The sequence below is a fragment of the Antedon bifida genome, chromosome 9 (genome assembly GCF_963402885.1).
Source record: "Antedon bifida chromosome 9, ecAntBifi1.1, whole genome shotgun sequence".
Taxonomy (NCBI): Eukaryota; Metazoa; Echinodermata; class Crinoidea; order Comatulida; family Antedonidae; genus Antedon; species Antedon bifida.
The window spans coordinates 3,303,911-3,322,445 of NC_136234.1; the positions used below are offsets into that span (position 1 = coordinate 3,303,911).

Here is an 18,535-nt window from a genome sequence, read left to right on the forward strand (position 1 = left end):
AACACTAAAATGAATTAATGTTCTTGTGTAAACCACCAAGACATTACCCCCTACAATGATTAGACTTCTTTAACAGGTGGTTATTCTGATACACATGTCAAAAGGTCAATCGTAGGCTTCGAAACCAGCTAACAAGATTATTGGTCGATTAGACCAATGATTTTTAACATCTGTGTCTTCAGGATAGTATCTGTACTCAAGATACGTTGCTAGGAAACAAAGTCTACCACAGCTTTTTGTATCTGAAAAATATGATATTTCAATCAAATAATATTAAGAATGGATTTGGACAAATAATTTAATTGTCGGTAATGAAGATTCTAGCCAAAATGAGATTTGAGGGAAAACAATCATTAATATTACAGTATATTGATAATTTTGATCAAATTGTGATTTTTTAATTCAAAGGACTTTTTTATAGGTAAATTTGGGTAAATCAATTCTCTACCAAAACTTTGAGAATTGAAAATTTGGTAATATTGGAAAAACCGCTGTAGTCGAACATTAACAATTCATGTCCAGAGGCATATTTTTGGCTACATCTCGACAAGAAAGGCAATCTTTCGAAGTCGGTTAAAGTATATGACATACGACATGCACCAACAAAGTCCACTATGGTTGAGCCTGAGATGAGAAGTCGTAAGAATATGACGCATTGTAACTATACCATTATGGTTCTCGCATTCAGCCACTTCACCATGGATGGATGTGCATCTTACAATTGTCGTATTCGATTTAGACTTTCACTGTTGAGTACAGTTTTTCCGTTGAGTACTTCTTTAACGGAGTATTTTGAGCGTTGAGATTGTTCTTAACGAAAAAGCTTTTGTTGTCAACGTTTTCTATTCGAATGACTTTCTGTTGATCACAAATTTACAATTCGAATACAAAAAGTACTCAACGAATCTTTACGTTGACAACGAAAGTTCCCAATCGAATACGACAAATGCCAGATATGGGACGTACTACATGCTTTTTTAATATGTCACTAAACAAAGTTATTGTTTATTTTATTTACTTAGTTTATTTAGTTGGAACTTTTTATAAATTTAAAATAAAATCTTCCTCTCTTGAAACTCAACAATGTGTGTTTTTCTGACTAGTTCTGGTTTTAACTACCGTCTCTCTATACTACTACAGTTGTTCGCAGCTCATGCAACAGGCGTTTCCGTTTTACGTTTGTTCAAGGGAATCATAAATCATTGGAGAATGTCATGTGACTATGATTTGGCTATTAGCCAAGAGGTCAAAAGGCGACCCCACAACACTTTATTATAATGTTGACAGTAATTGCAAAGGCAGGATAAAAATTATCTGGTTATTAAAAGCGACTGGAAAAAAAATGTTTTCTCGGCTGTATTATTTCCTTGATACCAATCTAAAGTGATCATTCATTTATTTTTCTACTTTTTGTCTGTTTCAGTAGATTATAATAGTTTGTTTTAATTATGGATTTTCAACTCCAATTAGTCAAGTTAAAGTAGTTATTTAGAATTTATAATGATGTTAAATTTGCGGGGGAAGACAGATACTATTTTAAGTTTAATCCGAATTTTCTCTCAAGACCTATTCAAATGTTAATTAGCCCTGCCAGACCTGTTGAGTGAAGAGAATTTTTTCTGTGCTGTAGACACATTAGCTGTCTAAATATAAAATACGTGCTCGTTAGTTGTCCGTATTTATGTGGAGAACGTAATTTTTAATTGATGTGATTTTCTCTTATTTTGTAGGAAGAAAGCGTCAAACTTCTCTCATTAAGTTTGGTACTTTCAACAAAAAACGGAAGTTGTAATGGTGACATGCCACGGAGAAAAGAAATGTCATAGCCTGGTAGGGTATAAGCCCACCTTTAGTCAAAATCAAAGTCATTTTTATGGGAAATGATTTGTCAGGTATGAGACTAAATAATCACATTTTCACAGTAATGTTTGCTTTTAGAGTTAATGTTAACACCTAAAAAGGAAGTCTTTGATATTCCTTATTATCGAAATTATGTTGGTTTTGTCATGAAGAAATGATCATTTTGTCGTGCTTCATTGGTTCCAGGTCGCCAGGTCATTGACAGTAATATCTTAGGGCTATTTCACCCATCTGCCAGTTGAACCATCAAACATTGAAAATAATTTGAGATACATTTCCTGAAATTACTAATCGAACACGAACAAAAAAACTGACTAATATTCGTAAAAACTCTCACGTGTGACACCTAACCTGAATATTTTATCATTGAAATGTGATTAGGGACATGGCACACATTTGGCTTGAATTCTAGGGTTTGTGTGAAATCCTGCAGGGCTTGCGGTCTCTGCTTAGCTGGATGCTCAACTGATTGCTGCAAAACAATTCATTGATACTACTGGTAGAACATACATGTAACAGTATCTTGTGTGTTTTGCATACCTCACTCATGTCTATCCCATGTGGTTTATATTTTGGTTGTTAGTTTCATGTAAAACTTGACACATACTCATTGAAATTTTTTTTTTCATATAGAGGTTAAACCACAAAAAAAGATTTAAAAAAATTGGGTCTGACATAAATTTTTTTTTTTAAGTATAACAGGTACTGTAGATTACCCTATTATACACTATATATAGTAATACTGCAGTATCAATATGGTTGTACAAGATCGTGCTATATTTGCCAACAAAATAGTAAAATATGTCTTAATTACAAGAAATTATAGATTTATGTTATTAATGAAACCATTGCCATAACAAAAGAATATTCATTCCAAGTGATTTAAAAATGTACAAATTTAATAAATATATCTTTATACTCGTATATTATCTCTTGCGTTTTATCTTTGTCCCTCACCTCATGGGGTAAAGCTAGCAGAAAAGATAACGATTATATGTGATAAAAAAAATAACAATAAAGCCCTGAATGTGAATAAGGTTATCAGTGATTTGCTATCAGCAGCAGCTATTTTTAAAACTTGGTTGTTTTTGGTTTAGTGGAACCCCTAGCCAGCAGTATATCACCCAACTTTGAAGTGTATTGCAAATTATGTTGAGACAACCAACTGTTCTTGCTTCTTATTGGTTCGTTGCTTTAGGGGTTGGAATTTCAATTGGCATTTAAAAGTGTTTCAACTTCCCTACACCTGTTGCTTGACGTGACTTCAATCCGGCTCAAAAGTAAAAATGTTAAAATGATGCTGGGTTTACTGCTGGTAAAATGATATATGATCATTAGTTATGATTTCTCAAGATACAAAAAAATAAAACAAGTCTATTTTTATAAAATAAAATGTCTACATCATTAAGATATACAATATTTTATTTATTTGATGTACAATCTATAGTATAATATAAAAATAGTGCATTTTCCAGCTTTTACAGATGATGATTGTTTTTGTTATCGGCAGAAGAACTAATGAAAATACTGGAGACTCCGGGACAATTACTGGAGACTCCGGGACAATACTGGAGACTCTGGGACAATACTGGAGACTCCGGAACAATACTAGAGATTCCAGGACAATACTGGATATTCCAGGTCAATACTGAGTATTCCATGATAATACTGGAGAGTCCAGGAAAATACTGGATATTCCAGGACAATACTGGATATTCCAGGACAATACTGGATATTCCAGGACAATACTGGAGACTCCGGGACAATACTGGATATTCCAGGACAATACTGGAGACTCCAGGACAATAACTGGAGACTCCGGGACAATACTGGAGACTCCAAGACAATACTGGATATTCCAGGACAATAGTGGAGACTCCAGGACAATAGTGGAGACTCCAGGACAATACTGGAGATTCCAGGACAATACTGGAGATTCCAGGACAATACTGGAGATTCCAGGACAATACTGAATATTCCAGGACAATACTGGAGACTCCAGGACAATACTGGAGACTCCAGGACATTAACTGGAGACCAGGACAATACTGAATATTCCAGGACAATACTGGAGACTCCAGGACAATAACTGGAGACTCCGGGACAATAACTGAAGACTCCAGGACAATACTGGATACTCCAGGGCAATACTGGAGACTCCAGGGCAATACTGGAGATACCAGGACAATAGTCGAGACACCAGGACAATACTGGATATTCCAGGACAATATACTGAAGACTCCATGACAATCAGAAGAATTTTTTCTGTTTCAATTTTACATAAATACAATTATCAAAGTGTAGTCCCTCCCTACTTTGCTCTCTACTTGATTCTGAGACAATAGACACTTACTGCAAAAGACTACGACTTGTCTAAGCCCACCTAATCCTTCTTCTTCATGCAAGTATAGGTACTTGAATATTTCCCTAACATTAACTAAGATTATGGTCACAGAATATTTACATGAAATTTTATTTCCATAACTTACAATAATAAATCATAAGCATGCAAGTACACAACATTGAAAAAATTCCTGATGAAAACAATGACTTTATGAAGCTGACCAGAGAGGGACAATAATATGTGTAGCAGTGTTTTAACTACTTTTTACACGTACAATACTATTTAGTGTATGTTATATGTAAAAAAACAACATTCAATGCCAAGTTAAAAGGAAAAGTATTCCTAGTTGTTGTTTTGTCTAATATTTTTTTAGTTGGTTGGAGCAGGAATAAAATAATTCTTTCAGGGTGTGTTGAGTGCCTTTTCCTCTTCAAAAAACAGACAAATGAGGTAAACTCAAATGTTGACTGGTAGGCTTAGTTATCAGAATACTTGAGTAAACTTGAGTAAAATGTGTGCACATTTTTTTGGTCAAGAACGCACATGTTTGTCAATTCTCCTGTTTGTATACCTTGACCTTAATTAAACTCATTTTCTTATTTTTATTACACCAAATTTACTTGCTATATAGATCAGTTTTCTATATTCTTGACCGTTGAGCCATTTTCTGTATGTATCTTGCGTGAAGTGAGGAGAAGTGGTGGTGGTAACTGTGCCAAAATAAGCACTACTACTGTATTAAACAAAATGTATAAAGTTCAAAACAAAATAAAAATTATATTTTGATTTATTTAGAAAGTGTTTTAAAAATATAATGGAAAGTAGATATTAATATGATAAACAGAGTCATGTTTGAAAACATTCTACCTCCAAAATATGTATTTGTTACTGTTTTTCTTTCATATTCTATATGTATGGTATAAATATTATATAATCTGAAATCTTATATGAAAACAATTTAACCCTATTCTTTCTTTATCACACTTTCTATTGGAGTTTAGTTGTGAGATTTGAACAACTATGTTTTGGTTTGGCTACAACAATAGCATCACAATTATTTTGAAATTGAGATGAAATAATATTATTATTGATAAGTTCATTATTTCTATATGACGCAAAACAAATGACACCTTGAACATAAAAACAATGTAACTATTATTGTTGCATTCTGATGAAAGTACTGTAAAATCATACTATAAATCACTACTCTTAAAACGTTGTGTTCTAAAGGAGTTCATCATGTAGGATAATAATGGTTGCTATCGATTTTTTTTTCTTTTTCGTTGATATTAAGTATGCTGTCATTTCCGGGTTCCCATACATTTTCATTGAGTGACGTCCAATTTGGGTTTACATAGTTATACTTTATCCCGAGTTTACTGATCACTTGTCTTGTCTTCCCAACCAAATTAAATGTGTTAAATTATGTTATTCTTGTACTGTACTTCCTTACTGTGTAAATTAGAATATTATGAATATCTAATTTACACAGTAAGGAAGAATTTACGTATAGTTAGTTAGTTTCTTTATTTCATTTTCTCTCATAATAATGTTCTCACAATCGGAGCAGGAAACAAGTTGGAAAAAGCAATTCATCACATTTTAAACAATAACTCGTTTCCAAGTCCCACAAATCATTATAAACCATGACAACAGGAAACGAACCAATCCATCTGTGTGGAGTGAGAACTTGTAAACTAAACTTTGTTTGAGTCTGTGTACTGTGATAAGCAGCAAACACAAAGACATTATTGAAGATGTATGAACATGCGGGTATTATGTTTAGATGACGTCACGTATGATGAGGACGGCGAGTGTTTTGTTTAGATGACGTCCACGACGAATGTTATTTTTAGATGACGTCCACAGAAGAGGACGATGAAGAAGACATTTTTCCGGTTTTTGTTGAAATTTATTGTGAGAAGAAGGAAACTCTGGCCAATGCCAATGTCGATGATAAAGTTTGGTTCACACCACCACGCAACGAAAGGACGTAAACCGTAACGAATTCGAGTAATCCATCGCTTTCGGTTGATCGTCCTTGCGTTGCGTCCTACTGTATAGTGGAAACCAAGCCTAATGATGCTGTGAACTATGATAAGCAGGATGCTGTGGACGAAGACGAGAAGATGCTGTAGCCAGTAGTGATTTCGATGATCAGGACAAGCTGTGGAAGAGAGGACAATGGTGACGTCCATGATAAGAAGGATGCTGTGGACGAAGACGAGAAGATGCTGTAGCCAGTAGTGATTTCGATGATCAGGACAAGCTGTGGAAGAGAGGACAATGGTGACGTCCATGATAAGAAGGATGCTGTGGACGAAGACGAGAAGATGCTGTAGCCAGTAGTGATTTCGATGATCAGGACAAGCTGTGGAAGAGAGGACAATGGTGACGTCCATGATAAGAAGGATGCTGTGGACGAAGACGAGAAGATGCTGTAGCCAGTAGTGATTTCGATGATCAGGACAAGCTGTGGAAGAGAGGACAATGGTGACGTCCATGATAAGAAGGATGCTGTGGACGAAGACGAGAAGATGCTGTAGCCAGTAGTGATGTCGATGATCAGAACAAGCTGTGGAAGAGACGGCAATGGTGACGTCCATGATAAGAAGGATGCTGTGGACGAAGACGAGAAGATGCTGTAGCCAGTAGTGATGTCGATGATCAGGACAAGCTGTGGAAGAGAGGACATGATATGATGATGTTGGTGAATTCTGATGATGCTTTTATGTATACGAAAAGACGATGATATGAGGGTTGTGTCTGATAAGAAAGATATAGTCAGTGTCATCATATCAATTGTCATTTTCATCATGCCGATTGTCATCTCGTCGACGGATGGTATGATTTTGTAACTATAGTCACTCAATGATGTCGACCGTAAGAGGATATAATATTTTTTTAATGATGATATGGACATGACGTATAAATAATGGTGGTGATGATGCCAAGGACATGACGTGAATGATGATGAATTCTTGAGATAATACTATTGTTTTCTTCGTGAACACTGGGAATATTAAGTTATTTTTAAAAGAGCGGTTTTGTACCGGTGGTGACTAACTACAATCACGTCGAAGATGATGATGATTTAGGTTCAATCATTACGACCAGAGAACTCGTGATCAGTCTGTATGGAGCTGAGTAGTCTACCACCAGCAAGTAGTCTGCTTCTGGATCTGTGTAGTCCGTACAGACGTATCTTCATCACGGTGATGTCCTATTCTAATGTCACTGTTTGTCAACAACGATAGTAGGAATTTTATTGTACAGTTGTTGATGGGTATGGGTATGGGGTGAAGTCCGTATCCGTCTCCAAAGGGCACATCACCGGATTTCAGATATGGGACGCAATCGCCGTCAAAGGTCACTATGGGTATTTTTATGGGGTGAAGCCCGTATCCGCCTCCAAAGGGCACATCACCGGATTTCAGATATGGGACGCAATCGCCGTCAAAGGTCAACTTCAAATCCTCTTTCTCAAGGGTGTGCAAATATTACAAGTTAATATTTAATTTCCGTTGTTGAATCATTGATAACAATGTAACATATGCATGACAATCAGGCGATAGAAAGGCTGAACTCGATTAGAATAATCTAAATTATACTAGTGGGCTCTGGAACTATAGGGGACCAGGAGCAGTGGAGCAAATTATCATGTTTTATCCTGTGTTTTCTCTCCTCTGGGGCCAAGTTTAACTTCATACGATAGTTATATTATCGACTGTGTTTAAAAATTTGACAAAGTAACAGTTTTTGTGTAAATTTATATTAATTTCCATGAATTCCTTACCGTTATTACCGTTTTTCCGCGATACATAAAATGGACGCGCGCGTATATATGTAAAGTTATCAACGTTAGTACGCGCGCGTCGAACAACGTGTGCATTGATGGCGTCACTGACTGATGTTTAACTGACGTTAATTAAATCCTTAATTGCGTAGTGTTAATAATGCTCTCTTACAGACTACTTTAGCTTCCGATCCCTCGTGACTATATTATAAGAGAGTTACTTTGCGGTTTCTTCTAGTTTTAAAATATGTTTTTTTTTTGTTAACAAACTTTCTTGTAATACTTTATGGCGCCTTCCGTCCCATTAGACTTAGGTCCGTATAGTTTTACGCAGTTTGCTGATGTTTATTTCTAAGAAAGTTTAATCCTTTATTTGATTCGCGCTTTTATATAGGCCTACTTTTTGTGCCTGAATTTTTTTTTTTGTGAGATTTGTATTTTTTTTTATGTTATTTTTTATTTACATGGCCTTTTACAAATTATCATAATGTACTTCTTTAATCTATGCTTATCTGCTTTAATGTTTTGCAATATTCTGTTTTCCCGAATCGGAATTGGGTCTAGAGCACACGCGTGCAATATTTCGTGGCCGTTATTATAACATGGAATTCTTAAGTTTATACCTCTCTATGGGCTTAATTTGGCCCAAACACTTAGGAATTAGATTATCGGCAAATATAATAACAGTAATAAGGGTTTTGGGGGTGACACAGTGAACCTTTTTCTGTGCATTATTGCTGTTATAGATAATAACTTTTTTGTTGCTCTTAAACTGTTGTCTACCAAGTCTTATAATTTTAATATAATAGCTGAATAGCAATTCCAATCAGGAAGTAGTTATCTGTATCATTTAAGCTTCCTATTGTGACGTCACGTATCCTGTACGATAGAGTACAACTTCCGCATGGGGAAGCAAGGTGCATTTTGGAGTTTTATCTTGAATATTGTCACAGTTTGTACTTTCCCACGAAACCCCTTTCTGAGACAGCAGCAGCTGTTCGGACAATTATTTTTTTTTTAGAAAACCCCTTCATGTACATCATACTTGTCTATATGTGTACTGTTCTTCAAAGAGTATAATCGTCTTGAATTTATTTATTTCAATTTTAGTGACGTGACGAACATAAATGTCACGCGTGCGTAGCCGCGATAATGTTATCACCATTTTTACGCGTAACCTACTATGCAGATCCACATTGTTGATAAAAGTTCATTGTCGGAAAGTTTTTGATAGCTAATTATTAGGTAACGTAGTCTTTCATTGAATCAGGAAATGTTTGTAAATAAATAAATAAATGCATTAATTAGGCCTATTGTGTCGTCGTCCAAAGATGTCCTAGGCGTATTTCATTATTTCAGGACCATTTCGGAACACATAGGGTATTTTAATTGGAGAAAGTGTTTATTTGTTGGTTTGTTTAATTGGTGACGGTAATGCTATTTTAATAACTTACATACAGCAAGATTTAATTTAATTCCTCCAAACACGAACCTGTCTGTAGGCTGGTGGAAGAAATTTCTTTCAAAAATCCCAAAGCTGTGAATCCGTCATGTTGCGTGCAGTAATAAAACCACTGGATATTATATTATTCTTCCATAAGTTGTGAGCCGGCAATCGACATGTAGACAGGATCTCGATGAGTTTTCGGTTTTTCTTTTTGGCGCGAAAATATTGGCGCACTTTTCTTCTTTTTTTTATATCATTATTTAGTCTTCGCAGCGCGTGTATATTACATAATAAATTAATTATTATATACGGTACAACTTTCGATAACCATAGCGTGACGAGACAAATTTAATAACTTCACTTTTCACTATATTATTTTTTATTTCATATGCGGTATCGGATTTTTGCTTTCTGTGGGGAAAATTATTTTATGATGTTCTGTCTCACATAAAATAGGCCTATATATTACCAATTTGAAATATGTTTATGTTAAATCATAACTATTTAAAGGGTATCTTCTTTAATGTAATTTATTTAAATATTTTTTCTTTTTTTTGTTGTTATTATTGATATTAACCTTGAGTTCCCTTTTCCATAATTTGTTATGACATATTTGTACATAACCTTAGTTTTATGGAATAAATTGATTTTGATTGATTGATCTTACCGTATACGTAAACTTTGTAATGCTTATTATTGTATTCAGTAGTATCTTCATAATCTTTTTCTTCGGTCATCATTTCTCTAAAATGTACTTTTTAATAGAACATGACCATCACAATCCGTCTTGATTGCCGTATTTATTCGAATAAACGCCTCCCTCAAATCGACATGATCTACAATTTACCAACCGTTTTGATACTATTTTTACTGTATTTTATCACCGTCTCGATATTAATTGTGTTGTATTTTTTTTCATATCTAGTGGGTATTCATTTGATTGTACATGTTTCATATTACACCCAAAAAAAATAACGCCTCCTCCGAATAAACGCCTCCCTCGAATAACTCGTGATATTAATAATCTATCCCACGACAGGGTCTATATGTGCTTAAAATATTTATGTTTATGAACTTTTACCACCGGGGATTTCAAAGCCGTTTGTAACTTTTTGAGAACCGTAACATTAATTGTTTACGTTTATTTGTTTATATTATATTAATTCATTTTGATCTTTGTATATAAATACATCTGTAAAAATAAATTTAAATGGCACCGCTCAGTCTTTATCCGTTTCCAACGTCTGCTGAGTAAGTCCACCTACGTATAGTTTAATGCACGTTCGTCTGCCTGAATCATGATCACAATGTATGCGCAGTGAAACTAAGCGTTTCATACGAAATATGGAACGCCGCAACGTCATGCTTCCTTTTAATAACAAGGCCACTCGACAGGAACTACGACGCTAAATATCTGGCCTTGAATTAAAGTAGCTTTGACTTGGTTACGTCATAGTTTGTAGTACTACATGTATCGGATTCTCCACAATTTTAGTTGTGTTTTGATACGCTTTCCTCTATTTAGTAATTACTACTGTACTTATTTAGAGATCGCCATAGTCTTACACAATATGAGACTGCCCTTTTGAAAGCAATGATACTACCATGGACCTTATAGGTCCATGATACTACTACCGCTGTACTATCTACCGTCTATCATTTATATTCCCGCGAGGTGAGACCCACCAATTCATGTGCCTATACCACCGCTCACCATTTTAGTCAGGCGCGGATAAACAAGTTTTAGATCCCCCCTCCCCCCCCCCCCCCGCCCTCAAATTTAACAGCCATGTCTTTTTAAAAATAAACTAACGACTACAGTCCTGATTGGTCAGAACCGATCAGTGACGTAATCACGAAAACGCTAAACAATGAAAATTACAATACACTGTATATAATATAAATTAACCATAAAATAAAGTATGATTACGTCACGCTATCAACAGTCTCCTCCGCATCGTCTCCTTTGCAGCAAAGAACTCCTCCATAAATAAATGATCAAAGTAAACATTATTTTACAGTAGCTCATTTCTCCTTCTAGACTGTCTCCGTAATTAGGCAATTAGGTAAATTAGTAACATAACCTTCGAGAAGAAAACAACACAGCAAGTTGGGTAATATCTCTGTTTGCAGGCTCACCCTGAGGATGATCTGTCACACCCAAAACTCGGAGGAGCGCGCCAGAGCGTCGTCAGCAGAACACTGTCGTGAAAGTCTTGACGCCTACTGACAGTTTTACATGCAACAAAACATACACATTCATAATCACAGTTAGCTTCCAGCGTACGATGATCCTGAATATATAATAGCTTACATGAAATAATTTCAGCAGCCCAGAGGGAGAAACCACTCCTAAGCCCCATGATCACATTACGGGTAGATTATTATTATTGACGAAACAATGCCACACGTGCTGCTGCTACCAGTAGCCCAGTTTGAATAAAGCGCGCGTAATGTGTGTGCCCCTCTCCATTGTGGCAGCGACTTGAAAATACACACACACACACAATTTGATAACATCGTTAATTATGCTTTCTATCTTGATATATAATTGATGGTTTCCGGTAAACCCGGATGTTTGATTTCAGTACCGTATACCTGACAGTCTATACAACAGCAGCAAGGCCAATTTAAGGGCACGTGACTAAATAAATGCAATAGTGGGCCTACGTACGTGCATGCTCCACATTCATGACGTCATGACATTATTGTTATACTATGAACCTAATGTAAAGGTCTGGCCCATGTTTGTTTAATTTATATTTTTATTTGCAAATCATTTTAAAATGGTTTCGTTTGGCCCGAAATAGGGGATATCCTTTTTGAGAAAAGAGGTCATTGCCCTCATAATTAATTAAACCTTTGTATATTTTATTGTCGTATTATAAACATAGAATTAGAAATAATATTGTTCACTATAATCTCTACTAACAATCAAAGTAATAGAAAACTAAATTAGAATCCATTTCATTAAAGTAAAATTGCGGATTAAAATGCATTATGCTGAATATACCTATTTAGGTAATAAATGGTTAGATTTGTATCTCAAGTCGGTGTATGAATACAAACCAAGCGATACGTAATCAAGTAAACAATGTGCGAGTGCTCGAGCTTAAACATCCCAATTATATTATTAGTTTCGCGTGTAGCACAGACGCCGATTGTTTTCAAGCGATTGAGCATTCATTTTTTAAGAAGTTAACCTTAACAGGTAACGCGCGGAATTAATGTGAAAAGTATATTTTTGAATTGCATTTTTCGAGATACATTGCATGCGTGCAACAGCATACAATTTCCTTCCTTATGATAGTCATTATGTTGTATGATACCATACAACCTTTTTTTAAATATTGATGTTCACGCGCCTCGCATTTCCCAAACTGTCAATTATGTTTTCTATTTTTGAATAGACCTAGGCAAAATTAAAAATTACGTCAGTAAAGAAGACATATTGGTGACGCGCGCGTGCAAAAATAGTTATCAACATTTGTACGCGCACGTCTATTCCGTGGTGTGAAGAATACATATTATAGTTAAGGCGCGCGCGTGTAAAAGATCGTATCATCATCAACGTTTGTACGCACTCTATCATGGAATTTGGTTTGATATTTAAATAATAAGTTTAAAAATATAAAATTTGGAATGATGATTTAGATTCACATTCGGCTGATTCGATAGCGTGACGTTACTGACGAATGACAGTTGGATTTTTCTTTGTGGTTGGTTGAGCTTAAACATATAAACAAAAACCACTCAAAGTTTTATTTTTAGATTTTCTGTTTAGTTATTGTCCCGTTGCTTGTATTGTATTGTTGATGTACATTTTATGAAGCTACCTTAAAAATAACCTTTACAATAAAGTTACCGTATATCATTGTGTTGTCATTGTTATCATCGTATCATTATCTCCTTTTTTTAAAAATCCAGTTGCTAGCATAGGGCTTTACTATTATTATGTGGGAGAAGTAGTAAAACCTAAGTCTGAAGATATGTCTATTATTAAGAGGTGTACTGTAAGAAAAATGTTTATTATTTTATTTCCATCATGATCTTGAATTTGGTGATTAAAACTCCAGTTGCTGGCACAGGGTTTATACATTATTATTATTTGGGTGAAGTGGTAAAACCTAAGTTTGGAGATATGTCTATATTAAGAGGTGTACTGTAAGAAACATTTTTATTATTTTACTTAGGCCTACATCATGATCTTGAATTTGATGACGTAGGATGACGACACTTTCCTTCTTGATAAGGTTATCAACATTACCAGTATAATGATCTTTGAACTTGAGAAGTTGCCCTTCTCCAACTTGTGACGACATAGCCACACAGAACTTGTTATCAACAAAAGATTGAAATCGAATGTATGACGTCACGCAATCGCGTTCTCATAACCCAAGATGCATCATCAACAGTTGGGTTCAAAGAGCCACCTGCAGTGTTGTTCCTATAATAGGATGTAGTTGCCAAAATTGCTATATAAGGTATTCTAAACACACGATCCTATCAGATCATGTAACAACACAACAGTGAAAAGATTTCTTCAGGATGAGAAAGAAGTCCGTCTTTATAAGTTGTAGAAAATTACGAAAATACCCCAACCTCAAAATAAAAGTGTTCCTATAAAAATAGGTAGCTGACACAATCGCTAAATTATTCTATTCTTCTTATTATAAATTATAAACTAAGTTATTCTAAACACCATTCTGAGTTTGTTTTGTGAAATATTGAAAAAAAGGGGCATAGGCCTACAATCCTCAATTTGATAGGGCCAAAAAAGGTTTGTGCAGCTGAACCATCAAGACATGAGGGAAAGTTGTAGTAAATCCAACAACAAACCTTTGACGAAAGGAATAACAAGCACATGCAGTGTCGTCACAAATAATAATATTTATAGTAAATAAAACTCATTCTTATCAGGTTTAAAAGGTCGAGACGCTTCTGACAAAACACAATACAAATCGTGTCTACGTCATCAATTATGGAATGTTGATGAACTGTTTCAAGTCACCCGGAAACTTTCGAGCTTTGAGCTTCGTGATTGGTGGATTATTTCCAAGGGAATGACGTATTTGTATATTTAACTACTGTATTTGGTTAACTGCATTGTATGTAATGTAGTTTAACTTTACTAGTAAACAATAATATGCAAGAACTAGTACGATTCCAGTTTCTATCATTCTTTTTATACGAGTGGTATTTTATTTAATTCCGTTTTTTTTAGAAAATGTAACTTTATACCATAGTAGAAATCCTCTATACCCTATAGAAACACAAAATCAATCATCAATACTTCCAAAACCAATAAACTTTACACAAGTTTATAATGTTCATAATTCAAAATGTATGCCTATATTGTAGTAATTGTTACTCGTTTGTAATTGTGTAGTAGGCCTATTTAGCCATATATTTTCTGTGGTTTTGTTAGTGATTTCAGCCTGAGTCAAGTATAACCTTTTTTTCATTTAATTCTCAACAACTCCCATTTCGGATATAATTTCTATGGTGATATCCGAGTTTTCTTTAAATCTAGTTTTCTACAACTGAATTTGAATATTTTGAAATCCGAGTGTCTGCTTGTCATGTCCTCATGTTGTTTTTGATTCGTAATTTAATTTTCCACCGCACGAATTTGATCGAGTTGAGATGTGACACATTGATGTAGTATAGTATCGTGATTTTCGTTATTTTCATTCATCGTGTGAATTATGACGTCATTTCAGTGCCAGTCACAAATTGACAGGGCAGTGTTAGAACCGTTTGTTACTTCAAATGTTTGAACGGTTGTTTCATGTTTAGGCCTGTGGGGCCATGCACACATAAGTTACCCGAGTAAGTAAGTTTGTTCCTAACTCGGCAAAGTTAGCGATAACTTTGTCCGTCGTGAAACCAACGTAGGCCTATCCAAATATGATAAGCCTATGCCAAAAAGTTGTAGAATTTCGGTAGTATACGATATTGTTTTTTGTTATCCTATATACAGTAGAATGTTGTTTACAGTTTGGTAACAAGATGTTAAAGGCACGAAATATATTTTATCGCAAACACCGGGAAACGTTCAAACACTTTTGAGCAAGGCCGTGATGACGTCACAAGATAACTTTTCAAGATTGGTGTAATCGACACCGCTTCTGGTGGTCTTCTTGGGTAGAAGGTGGTCCGTTCTGCATTATAGGAAAACTTGAATTTCCTCATTCAGCATTTATGTTCGGTCTCAAGTATCAATTTTAAAAATAAGGTGTCTCTGATGACATTTCAACTCGCCTAGCCACTCTAAACCTATATCAAATATCGTCACTTTAGCCTATATATAAGAAATTTTAGTGGAGAACAACGTGTTTATTATCTAAACTTTATAATTGGAGTTACACTCACACGTACACAACAATATATTCATCGCAAAATGTGTGAAATAATACTGTAAAAAGATGAATCATTCTATAGCTTAGTTCCTTTTTATTGACTGATTAAAACCAATATTTTTAACTACACTAGTACTGTATCGAATGGTTGTCACAATAATACAATGCATCAGTTTTGTTTTGTACATTCTTGGTCTCAAAAGTGCCAATGTTTTATGCCCGTACGTACCCCAGGGACGATGCTATACACATTTTGACACGCCACACCCACGCGTATATTTTGTAATGCAAGAACTTAGGCCTATCTGGTCGTAGAAGAATATTGAAAGTTTCTGGATTCAAATTTAAATCTGAGATTGAACAGACAGTTTTGTGACCATAAAGTACACGCGCGTACAAAAGTCGTAGCATACTATCAACAATTCAACGCGCGCGTACTGCGTTTAATTGCTTGTTATGTCGTCACAGCTGTACCATTAATGTTTCGATCAAGAGATCGATAGATATGGCAACAATGTATTATTTAAATACATTAAAGAATTAGGTCTAGATTGGAGATGTAAATAATTAAGTGACGGCCTTGTGTAATTATTGGATAGGCGTGGTCGATGTTTGATGTACTGCTAATCATGGGTTAATTAACGGACTCGTGTCAGTAAGTAATTTAATTAATAATAGCGAAACCAATCAAATCTGTCGACGGTTTAATCTTGTTGAACCGGTTGTTGATTTGTTTTAAAGCGTCATTTTCTCTAATTAATGACAGCACAATTAAGGCAAGCCTGGCGTTAGTATCCTGGCTCACTCTAAGCATTTTTGCATTTTTTTTAAAGTTCAATGTGAACCACTCTCAAGATTTTGTATGTATTGATCCACTAAAGTACTGTACAGTATCACGTGACTGCGTATGAAATATAATTTTTTTTTCATACTGCTGTCTGTCACAATAATGAATTTATATTATACAGTACAGTGCTGTTCAGCTGGAGTAATTCATTCAGTATAGTGAAACCCAGGGTACTCAAAAATGCACAAAGTACTGTATTCTATTTTGATGTACACTTGTAAAATATGGTAATACTTATGCAAATGAGTGTGGTTTAACAGATGGTTGGAAGAGTTGATCCCTAAGCGTAATACCACAACATAGACCCGTTGGTTTCACTTGTCAAAATGTGTTCGACCATTTTGAGCTACTCGGCTACTTTCTCGTTCTCCTGACCATCGCATCGTTACTAAACCTATTTTATTTACAGTGCGCATCATTTTTGATGACGTAGAAGGCTATTTTCGTCTGTGTTTTTGGCACTCGTTAATCAATCGTCTGCCTCGTACAGCGAACAGCTGACTGTGAAACGCAACGCTATGTAGATCTTATTTCATAATGTAAATAAACTATAGTCCGCTTCTACGAATCAGGTTTCCGAACATGGCGCGAAGGAATGTCGCCTGTTGCAATAAAATGAAGCATACAGTACAGTCACAACAACCTGTTCGCTGTTCTATACATCCACCACAAACATTTCTACCTTTTTGACATAAAATCATATTTACTCGCTCTTCACGCTTCAGTGGTTACATCATTTACGCGCGTTTGTTGGTGGACGTGACGTGGGGTACAATATTGTACGTGTTGATTAATAATTTTGTTCTTTCCCTTGTGTTTTCTGTTTTAACCAATGAACCCTCGACCCGATAAATCACAAAATACATTTTTACTGCGTAGATCAGATCCCATGGTACGATCCGCAGAGATACTCCTCCTTTCCACCATAAATCATTATCGGTTCTAGAAATAATTCCAAAAATAAGTCATGTTCTACTGCTGTACTGATAATATACGCGGGAATGGTACTGTACCTGTTGTTCCATTTGTTTGAAAACGTACACCGAATTTCCTTTTTTTTTTCTCTAGCATAATATCGACATTATAGTTATACATTTTACCATGTTATTACGGTGATTACTATTGTTATTCGCGTCCGAACTTAATTGAATTTAAGATTTAAATTCCGTCCCCACTAGGACGCAAAACGCAAAGACGTAAGCGCAACGAAAGCAAAGTAATTTGACCTATCACAATCGATGAATTGTCGCTTGTTATTGGTCAACTCGCTTGCGTTGCGCTTACGTCCTTGCGTTGTAGGAACCGACTTTTTTTATTTAACATGACGTCATGATTGATTGTCTCAACAATCATAGCATCTTGTTTTTATCTGGTTTCTTCCTAGTCTATTTATCACAAACTTCAGTACCTATTGAAACTGTGTTTATCATGTACTTATGTCAGCGTACGCGATTGTAAAAGTTATATTGTTTTTGTATTTATTCTGTAAATATGACGGTTAACCATAGGGTAAAATAATACTGTGTTGCCGAGTGTAATGGATCTATCCAGTCACCCTGTGTCAATGAGGTAACTATAATATAATCTTACACAAGTATGTACAGAACCTCAATGGGCACCTCTCTGAGAGGCTCAATTTGGGTGTTGTGTTTAATCGTACTAGAGATCTCTATGTTTTATATGTCCAATATCATTCTCACTAAACAGTCGAAATGAATTACAGTAATACACGATTTATACAGTATTTTAACAATCGGTTATAATGATTTCCTGTTAATTATGTCATCTCCAATCAACTTTCCAGTATACCTTATCGGCATTGTCACAACGATTACAGGTATTATTTCAGTCATCTGCCTACACAAGGTGACCATGATCC

The 18,535-nt window shown here is 35.2% G+C and overlaps 1 protein-coding gene across 4 annotated transcripts in view; it reads left to right on the forward strand.

Moving 5' to 3' along the window:
* LOC144852552 (DNA repair protein RAD51 homolog 2-like) overlaps positions 1 to 13,906 on the forward strand; it is a 160,783-nt gene extending 146,877 nt beyond the window's left edge. For 2 of the 4 annotated variants that reach the window (XR_013614305.1, XM_078710438.1), the window contains one exon: positions 1,731 to 3,211. The gene's annotated coding sequence lies outside the window, so the exon portion shown is untranslated. Of the gene's footprint in view, positions 1 to 1,730; positions 3,212 to 13,640 lie in introns of those variants that run through there. The other 2 variants (XR_013614304.1, XM_078710442.1) reach the window with 2 other exon arrangements.
* Positions 13,907 to 18,535: the final 4,629 nt, after the last annotated feature.